The 10,818-nt window shown below is 44.0% G+C and overlaps 1 long non-coding RNA gene across 2 annotated transcripts; it reads left to right on the forward strand.

Annotated features, from left to right (window-relative positions):
* Positions 1 to 217: 217 nt before the first annotated feature.
* On the forward strand, positions 218 to 6,231 carry LOC109967628 (uncharacterized). 2 transcript variants are annotated; one of them, XR_002275960.1, is made up of 4 exons: positions 218 to 296; positions 2,179 to 2,255; positions 4,212 to 4,274; positions 5,994 to 6,231. It is a non-coding gene; the product is annotated as an uncharacterized LOC109967628 (long non-coding RNA). The 2 variants fall into 2 exon arrangements; XR_002275959.1 differs by having other exon boundaries at positions 6,014 to 6,231.
* Positions 6,232 to 10,818: the final 4,587 nt, after the last annotated feature.

The raw sequence follows: 10,818 nt of genomic DNA on the forward strand, positions 1-10,818 counted from the left end.
TTTACAACCAACCCCATTGTGGTACCATCACATTGGCACAACTCTTGTCTTTACAGAGGTAGTATTACAGTGTTTAGCCAAGGAACTTCCTCGTTTTCTCCATCTCACTTTCTCCAGCTTTGCTACTGCCAATCAGTGGCTGATTCTGTTCACCTGGCAAATCCCACTCACCTATTTCTCATTATCTTCACCACATATATACTGCTTTGCTGCTCCTCTCCAGTTGCTTGAATACAATACACATTAGAGCTAGCACCTGTCACCAGACCTGTGCTCTGTCTGCTTGAGTCCTGTTGGTGAGTCTATTACCAAGACTGTCTGTTTCTGACCCAATTTCTACGTTTGGTTCTGCCTCAGCCTTTGGATTTTAGAAGTCTGCCTATTGGTTTTCCAGTTGTTTTTCTGGTTTCTTCATATACAGTGCCTTGCGGAAGTATTCGGCCCCCTTGAACTTTGCGACCTTTTGCCACATTTCAGGCTTCAAACATAAAGATATAAAACTGTAATTTTTTGTGAAGAATCAACAACAAGTGGGACACAATCATGAAGTGGAATGAAATTTATTGGATATTTCAAACTTTTTTAACAAATAAAAAAACTGAAAAATTGGGCATGCAAAATTATTCAGCCCCTTTACTTTCAGTGCAGCAAACGCTCTCCAGAAGTTCAGTGAGGATCTCTGAATGATCCAATGTTGACCTAAATGACAAAGGATGATAAATAGAATCCACCTGTGTGTAATCAAGTCTCCGTATAAATGCACCTGCACTGTGATAGTCTCAGAGGTCCGTTTAAAGCGCAGAGAGCATCATGAAGAACAAGGAACACCAGGCAGGTCCGAGATACTGTTGTGCAGAAGTTTAAAGCCGGATTTGGATACAAAAAGATTTCCCAAGCTTTAAACATCCCAAGGAGCACTGTGCAAGCAATAATGTTGAAATGGAAGGAGTATCAGACCACTGCAAATCCACCAAGACCTGGCCGTCCCTCTAAACTTTCAGCTCATACAAGGAGAAGACTGATCAGAGATGCAGCCAAGAGGCCCATGATCACTCTGGATGAACTGCAGAGATCTACAGCGGAGGTGGGAGACTCTGTCCATAGGACAACAATCAGTCGTATACTGCACAAATCTGGCCTTTATGGAAGAGTGGCAAGAAGAAAGCCATTTCTTAAAGATATCCATAAAAAGTGTCGTTTAAAGTTTGCCACAAGCCACCTGGGAGACACACCAAACATGTGGAAGAAGGTGCTCTGGTCAGATGAAACCAAAATCGAACTTTTTGGCAACAATGCAAAACGTTATGTTTGGCGTAAAAGCAACACAGCTCATCACCCTGAACACACCATCCCCACTGTCAAACATGGTGGTGGCAGCATCATGATTTGGGCCTGCTTTTCTTCAGCAGGGACAGGGAAAATGGTTAAAATTGATGGGAAGATGGATGGAGCCAAATACAGGACCATTCTGGAAGGAAACCTGATGGAGTCTGCAAAAGACCTGAGACTGGGACGGAGATTTGTCTTCCAACAAGACAATGATCCAAAACATAAAGCAAAATCTACAATGGAATGGTTCACAAATAAACATATCCAGGTGTTAGAATGGCCAAGTCAAAGTCCAGACCTGAATCCAATCAAGAATCTGTGGAAAGAACTGAAAACTGCTGTTCACAAACGCTCTCCATCCAACCTCACTGAGCTCGAGCTGTTTTGCAAGGAGGAATGGGCAAAAATTTCAGTCTCTCGATGTGCAAAACTGATAGAGACATACCCCAAGCGACTTACAGCTGTAATCGCAGCAAAAGGTGGCGCTACAAAGTATTAACTTAAGGGGGCTGAATAATTTTGCACGCCCAATTTTTCAGTTTTTTATTTGTTAAAAAAGTTTGAAATATCCAATAAATTTCATTCCACTTCATGATTGTGTCCCACTTGTTGTTGATTTGTAATTACATTTTTTTTTTAATATATAGTATAGTGATATTTGTGTGGGGACAGTGTAGTCTGTAGTTTTTTTTTTTTTTGTTTTGTTTTTGGTTTGGTTTTGTCTTGCTGTGCCTCTCCAGTTTAGGAGCTATTGTATTTCTCGTTCTCAATGCTCAGCTTCTCGTCTTCAAGTTATTTTTGTCACCTGACGACAGTATTTTTACCATATCGCCCTCTGTTCCTTTTTAGTGTCTCTCACCAAGCAGTATCCCTCTCAACCAGTGCCAGCAGCCACTCTGGTTCTTCCCCCAGAACACGGCCTGAAGGTTTTTGATTTGATTTATTCATTCAAGCATGTAAAACACTTGATATGTCAACACATGTAATTTCACACATATCCAACAATAATAATCCATTATCAATTTACTTATACCTAGTAAATGCTTGAACGAAGTAGGAAGAAGTTAGACTTATCTAGTCCTACCCCATGACATCATTTTACAACTTTTAAGTCCTAAGCAATATCTCTACATAAATAATTATCCTCTACACCACACAAGTAATATACTACAGAATTATTACACATTGGGGGGGAGATGTGTTGCCTTTTTAGAAAACAAAACATCAGGGAGGATTTGTTGGATTATTATTTCTCAACCTTACTGTGTAAAGTGCCCTGACATAATTTTTATTGTAATTTGGTGACATATAAATTGAATTGTACTAAAAGACCAGAATATCTCTGCCACCATTGGGATCCATAGTATTTGAAGCTTAACCACAAATGTGTATTTCTCAAAACATGGTCAGCTTTAAACTACCCTTTGTTTCCAGGAAAGGCTACATGGTATTGCAGTGGTTAGCACTGTTGCAAAGACATGTAGGTTAGGTTGATTGCAAAAAGGTTTATGCTTAAGTGAACAAAGTATCAAAAATACTGTACAAGGAATTTGACTCCAGCCCAATGTGCACAGCAATAAAAACAAAACAAGATAAAAGAGCAAACACAGACTAACTGCTCAAGAGTGTAAAAGTCTGAGGAAAGAAACTTGTCTCCACGTCTGGTTGTCATTGTCTGTAGCGCCGTCCAGAGGGGAGGGAGTTCAAAGAGTTTGTGTCCAGGATGTAAGTGGTCGACAGAAATCCTCTCCGCCCTCCTTTTGACCCGTGAGGTGTACAGGTCCTCCATGGCGGGCAGGCTGGCACTGATGATTTTCTCTGCAGTTTGGTTGCTGAACCAAACCAGACAGTGATGGAGGTGCAGAGAACAGACTCGATGATTCCCCTATAGAACTGAATCAGCAGCTCCTGGGGCAGGTTGAACTTCCTGAGCTGACACAGGAAGTACATCCTCTGCTGTGCCTTTTTAATGATGGGGCTGATGTTGGTTGTCCACTTCAAGTCCCGAGAGATTGGGTGGGGGAGCCCCTCCTAAAAAACAATATAATTTCCACTGTTTTCAATGTGTTCAGCTCCATGTTATGATCACACCACAGAACGAGCTGTTCAACCTCCCATCTGTAGGCCGACTCGTCACCATCTTGAATGAGGCTAATGACTGTTGTCTGCAAACTTCAGGAGTTTAACAGAGGGGTTTCCTGAGGTGCAGTCATTGGTACAGAGGGAGAACAACAGCGGGGAGAGCACACATTCCTGGGGGGCACCTGTGCTGATAGTCTGGATGCTGGATGTGGTTTTCCTCAGCCTCACCTACTGCTTCCTGTCCATCACACAGCTGGCAATCCACTGACAGGTGGGGGCAAGCACAGTGAGCTGGGTTAGTTTGGAATGGAGGATGTCTGGGATGATGGTGTTAAATGCCAAACTTAAGTCAACAAATAAAATCCAAGCATAGGTCCATGGTGAGTCAAGATGTTGCACAATATAATGCAGTGCCATGTGGACTGCATTGTCTGCTGTTTGTCCATTATTTGTTTGGTAAGAAAACTGCAGGGAATCCAGCCGGGGGTCTGTGAGTGCCTTCAGGTGGGGCAACACCAGTCTCTCAAAACACTTCATGACTACAGATGTCAGGGGGGCAACAGGTCTTTAGTCATTCAGTTCCTTGATGGAGGGTTTTTGGGAACTGGGATGATGGTGGAACATTTAAAACAGGAGGGGAACTACATAAAGCTCCAGTCAGTGATCTATTGAAGATCTGCATAAAGATGGGAGCCAACTGATCGGCACAGACTTTCAGACAGGAGGGGGTCACACTGTCTGGGCCTGGTGTCTTACTGATCTTTTGTTTCCTAAAAAGGCAACACACATCTCTTTCACAGATCCTCAGAGGAGGTGGGCTGATGGAGGAGAGAAGCAGCTACTGGTTGCTGTTCCAAGATGAGGTGAGAGAGGAGTGTAGAGTTCTTCCACTACAGCTCTTTGATTTTTCAGCCTTTCAGAGTAGCTCCTCTTTGCTACTCTGATCTCCTCTGTCAATATGTTTCTAGCCTGGTTATACAGAGTCCTGTCCCCACTCCTGTAGGCCTCCTCTTTGACATGACAAAGCTGTTTGAGCTCCACTGTGAACCAAGGTTTATTGTTATTGTATGTGCAAAGAGTCTTAATGGGCACACACATGTCCTCACAGAAACTGATATGATGTCACTGTGTCAGTATCATCCAAGTCTATAGCTGCAGCCTCAAAAACACCCCAGTCTGTACAGTCAAAGCAGGCCTGTTGGCTTTGACTTTGCCAAATAGACTGTAGGTGTCAGTGGTTGTTTGTGTGTCAGCCTTGTGATACAGACCTGTCCAGAGTGTTCCCCACCTCTCACCCAATTTCTGCTGGGATCCAGTCACACCCACTACTCTTTACAGAATAAACAGTGTAGATAATAGATTGATTTAGGGATGGTTTCCAGGGCAACTGTTTACCACCAGGTACACCATGATCTGTGAATAGGGTATATTAAGAGGGACAATATCAGGAAAAAGTTACATGTTTTTCATTTCAAAAAGCTATCTGCAGCCATGTCCTGGGCTGAAGATATAATGCTTTATTCATCTGGGCAAATGTCTGTTTTTGATAACTGTAGGCAGCAGAAGCTTGCAGTTGAGCAGATTCGCACACCTCACTAATCAGTTACTCTTAGATCAAGCTGTTGTCAGAAGACCTAAATAATAATAAAGTTCTGGAAGCAGTGTATACATCATACATAGTTTTAGAGATGTCAGAATGTGCAGTGTGACTAGCAAGTTGGTCTGAGCAGGTGGAAACAAGTGAACATACCATAATACACTGAATACATGGAGCAGATGATAGATGGATTTATTTACTTCCTCTGGCAGTTGTATGCCTGTGGTTTTCGCTTGCACCCACATGGCAGTAGCCAGCTCTGTTATGGGATACAGGTCAGGCAATGAGCCTTACATTAACAGTCCAACTTTCTGATAACTGTGGAAGGCATGCCTTTTTATTTAATAGCTAAGGGTTAACATATGACTGCACAATTAATAATCAGAGGTTTGTGAATGTTTCACTTAAATAAGTGATATTCTTATAACATTGTCACATCATCAGAAATATGGATGACTTGACTTGTGACTTGCTTGACTTATACTAGGGACTCAACTTGTTTGATTTTTATCACAGTAACTTGTGACTTACTCCCACCTCTGCATGTTACTATAGATGTATGTAGTTAAGAGAGTTTGATGAATTTGACTTGGAAGATGGCAAACCTCAGTGAAGGTTACAGGAGAGCTATTGTGTGTGATAGCGCTTTAAAGAGCCTGAAAGAGTCTAACACTAAAGCAAACACAATAAAAACTGTTGCTGTATACAAGGCTTTAAGCCAAATAAATAGAACTACAGCTCTTACACTTTGCTTCCTAAAACTAGAGAAAAACACTCCATCGTTAAAAGACAGCAACAAAAACATCACAACTGCTCTATAGGCTACAGTAGAGGGCTGAATTAAGATGAAGCAGAAAGCTTTGTCATCTCTGCTGTGTAAGTGGGGGGAAGTGAAGAAATGCAATAAAAATACCCCATAAAGATTTCAAGTTACATTTTAAACAGTCATATTACTGTAAATTGTGTGATTGTTTGGGTTTTGAAGTTGCTGGTTTAGGTTCTCAGAGTATTGGATGGATGCAGCAGTTGAAGGGAAGGGCTGAGGACTGGACTGAGGAGCCTGAGGATGCAGAAACAGCTTGAGGCAGCACAGCCCCCACAAGGCTGGCACAACAGCTTCTGAAAAGTGTGAGCGTGTGGGTTGGTGTGCATATTTTGAGCATGCACGTTTTTATGCTTGTAGTGTGTTTCTGTATTTGTGTGTGTGTAGGCATATGGGCTTTGTTATACCAATAACAATGTCAAGACTTTGTATTAGATAGTGAGTGGCATGCGGTTGTGTTCGTGTGAGAGAGGGCAGGATCCTTCTCTATTATGCTGACTTCTTTTAGAAGAATGAAAGGAGGAATAGAGGTGCATGCTCTCTGTCAGTGTTAGTCGACTTGTATGTGTCCTCATGTGTATGTGTAAGCTTCAGTTCTTGTGTTTTACACTTGACCATGCCCCACAAATATCAAGCGAAGCATGAAAGATAATACCACAAATCAATAAAAGCTTTGTTTGAATGGTGACAGACAGCCTTAAGGAGACCTGTGTTTCTGGACACATCTCAACTTCTGAACCTTTTCAGGCCTGACTGCTCAGAGCCAATTTTCTATGTGGCTACACCAGAGTAGCTGTGAACACAGCACATTGGATGTGTGAACATGTTTAGCTAGTGGATCAGAGAACAGCAGTCTTAGCCTGACAACATGCTGTCACAGATGTTAGGGGACCAAGGAAAATCTATTTAGTGCCTGCAAATACAAAATAAACACATTTCGTTTTTGCCTTTGCTTGATAATGATTTCAGTGTTGACAGACTATTCTCTAGAAATTAACAAGCATGGCCACAACAAATTCTCAACTGTCCATGTTCCCTTATGCACTGTTGCTCTTATATGACATCTAACAAGCTACTATGTTGTCCTCATTTCCTGGTATCTTCTGATTTTTAAATACAGTTCCTGTAGATAATGAGTAGAGTTTAGTCTTATTTAAAAAAGGAGGTCTGACCTACAGAAAGGCCACATATTGTTTACAGACAGTTTGTTGAATATAGGTGATGATACAGTGGTAAATATTGTATAACATGACAGAATGTGCACCTTTAGTAACCATTTGTCCAGATCAAAATGGGAAACTTTTTCTCTCAAATCAGTTTGCCTACTTTGTCAACAGAACAGCAATCTGTTCTTAATGCCTCCATTATCAGAGAAGAGGTATTAAATGCTATAAAAGCATTACAGAATGGAAAAGTGTCTGGGCCTAACAGGTATAACTGTGAATTTAATAAAGAATTCAATTAATTATTAGCAGACCTTCTACTTAATGTTTAATTACTCATTTTTCCAGAACGGTTTACCTCAAACTCTCTTGTTCTTAAAAAAAGAGAACAACCCAGAACTTCATTCATCACACAGGCCTACGTATATCACTACTTAATGTAGACTGAAAGATACTTTCACAAGTTCTGGCCACTACACTTGAGAACCTCTTTCCCAAAATTACAAAGGCAGATTAAATAGTCATGAGCTTTCGGTCATGACCGAAAGGGCAAGATCCCGGAAGCACCCTTAGAGATAGGGTGAGGAGCTCGGTCACCCGGGAGGAGCTCAGAGTAGAACTGCTGCTCCTCCTCATCGAGAGGAGCCAGCTGAGGTGGCTTGGGCATCTGTTTCGGATGCCTCCTGGGCGCCTTCCTGGGTAGGTGTTCCAGGCATGTCCCACCGGGAGGAGGCCCCAGGGAAGACCCAGGACACGCTGGAGGGACTATGTCTCTCGGTTGGCCTGGGAACGCCTCGGTATCCCCCTAGAGGAGCTGGAGGAAGTGTCTGGAGAGAGGGAAGTCTGGGCATCTCTGCTTAGACTGCTGCCCCCACAACCCTGTTTCAGATAAGCAGAGAAAGATGGATGGATGGAAGATCAAATGGGTTTGATAAAGGGGCAAAACTCCTGCAAAAATATTAGGCAGACTAGATTAGCTACCTTAGACTTTTCAGCAGTGAGGTGTAGATGGTCTTGTGCTTTCTTTAGATGTGAGGTCACAAGTCATTCTCTGCCTCGCTTTCCTCCTTGGACTAGCTCAGTCAAGCAGCAAGGTGTGGCTGGGAGCTACCGGCTCAGCTGCAGCCAATCTCTTATTAGGCTCCAGAGTATTTAGTATTTACTTCCTTGTCACCAGTCAGTTTTGTTGTCCTTGCAGCACGTTCTGGCTGGCTTTTGATATCCAGACCAAGAGCTTGTTAAGCTCGTTAAATTTACCTGCAGACTTCCGAGTCCCAGCTCTTTTCTGTGCCGACCTGCTGTTATTTTCACCTGCTCTGTTTCCCAGTTCAGCCTTCGGTGTTCCCAGCTGGCTCTACCCTTGATCATCTGCCCAGCTCAGCCGCGCACCTTGACCAGCCAAGCTCCCTACGCCTATCCAGGTCAGCTTTGTACTCTCATTCAGCCCTGTGGTTCTGCTTTGCATGAGTGTTGTATGCCTGGCCAGCTCTGTCTCACTCTTCCTGGCAAGACCTGTTCGGTACCACCTATTCAGTTAAGTTTCATATTTGCTAGCAAGCCTGCTCTGTATTCCCTGGCTAGCAGGGCTCTGTAATAACTGTGCAGCACGCCTTTCACGAACAGACCACTACCCAAGAGTCCCACTCAGCACCTGACCTCCCAGCCTTGCTCCGCTTCCCCTCTGTCAGCCAGCTCAGGTCAGGCCATCGACACTGCTCCAAATTCCACCTGCCAAACGTTGAAGCCATAAGGATGGCACCCTGTATTCAAGGTTTACAGGCTGGAAATATATTGTACAGTACATCATAAGATACACAGATCATTTTTTAAATATTTGTTTCAAATCCCCAGACATCAGTACTAGCCATAATAAATACAATGATGATGATAATCACCTTTATTTGGCCAAGTATGTTACACACAAGGAATTTGTTTCCGGTACAGAACCAAGGCAGCCATCTGCGGCGCCAACTCAACTGATGGCTCTAACCATCGGGGGCAGTGGGGGGGTTGAGTGTCTTGCCCAGGAACACTTCCACATGTGGACTGCAGACACACTGGAAGTGAAACAAGAAAAGAGTTTTTTTGTTCATAAAATGTGAGTTTACTGGGTGAATGAGAGAGGGGATAGAGACCAGGCAGATTCTGGACAGGACAGGCAGGCAGAGCAGCATGGAGTTGGGGACTAAGGCATGACAGTGAGTGTGGTAGGGCTGGACAGGAACCAGTAGAACTGGAGGGCCATGGCGTACAGATGAGTGGAGACAGGTAAGACAGAAGACAGTGTAACATAGCTGGCCCATTGGAGGATCAATGGGCACAGCTGGTCAGGAAACCTTGCTGGTGCGAATGGAATCTCTGAACACTCACAGGTGAGCAGACGGGGGAAAGACAGGTGACAGTGTAGCTGACAGGAGGTGAAATCACAGGAGGTAATACTGGTCAAAGTACCTCGTTAGGTGTCCTAACACTCGCCGGTGAGTTGACGGAGAAAAGAGGTGAGTAGTCGGGGGGGAGCAGGAGACAGTATAGCTGGCAAGCAGGAGAAATCTCAGTAGGCAGCTAAGCTTGCAAACTTTGACAAAGACTGATTGGGATCTCAGGTTCAGGTAAGGTGAGGTGAGCCAGGTGTCTCTGGAGAAGTTTCCACAATGGGTGCCAGGTACATAGCTGCATGTTACGGTATGAACCCGCGTGTGACTGAGGGAAGGAAGGAGTATACTGTATGTATGCACAAGCAAATAAGGGATTAATGAGGGACAGGTGAAGGCAATGCATGATGATTATAGACTGGGGTGAAGCTTGAGCAGGTCAGGTGAAACGGATGGAAAGAAAAACCCAAAATAAAGGCATGTATTCATAACACCTAAATTTAAGCATATGTACAAAAGAAATTTTGGCCCCTTGCTTGAGAAAATGAAACAGGATTTGGATCAGTGAAATTCACCTGTATCCTGGCTGGGACACATATCCCTTATTAAGATGAATGTAATTTCCTTGGTTAATGTACCCTCTTCGTATGATTCTTCTCTTGTTCTCAAACTGGATGATGAAGCTCTTTTATATGGGGCAAACACAGACCCAAACTTAAAACGACTACACTATAGCTATCAGATTATGAAAGAGGTATGGATCTGCCAAATATCAGAATATACCAGCTCTGTTGCCATCTGAGATACTATATTTGTGATTTGATCATTAACAATGCAAACTCTCTGGCTGTCAAAGTATCAGTTGAACGACCTACTATTCTTTAACAAATTTAAACATATTAAGCTGAGCTGAGGTAGTCAAGAAGCTCCTCGGTGGCAAAGCACCGGGGGTGGATGAGATCCACCCCGAGTACCTTAAGTGGATGTTGTTGGGCTGTCTTGGCTGACACGCCTCTGCAGCGTCGCATGGCGGTCGGGGACAGTGCCTCTGGACTGGCAGACTGGGGTGGTGGTCCCTCTTTTTAAGAAAGGGGACCGAAGGGTGTGTTCCAACTATAGGGGGATCACACTCCTCAGCCTCCCCGGGAAAGTCTATGCCAGGTTACTGGAGAGGAGAATTCGACCGATAGTCGAACCTCGGATTCAGGAGGAACAATGCGGTTTTCGTCCTGGCCGTGGAACACTGGACCAGCTCTATACCCTCTTCAGAGTGGCAGAGGGTTCATGGGAGTTTGCCCAACCAGTCCACATGTGCTTCGTGGATCTGGAGAAGGCATTCGAACGTGTCCCTCGCAGCGCCCTGTGGGGGGTCCTCCGGGAGTATGGGGTCCGGGGCCCTTTGCTAAGGGCTACCCGGTCCCTGTACGATCGGAGCAGGAGCTTGGTTCGCAT

Source organism: Monopterus albus, unplaced genomic scaffold (genome assembly GCF_001952655.1).
Source record: "Monopterus albus unplaced genomic scaffold, M_albus_1.0 scaffold133.1, whole genome shotgun sequence".
In the NCBI taxonomy this organism is placed as follows: domain Eukaryota; kingdom Metazoa; phylum Chordata; class Actinopteri; order Synbranchiformes; family Synbranchidae; genus Monopterus; species Monopterus albus.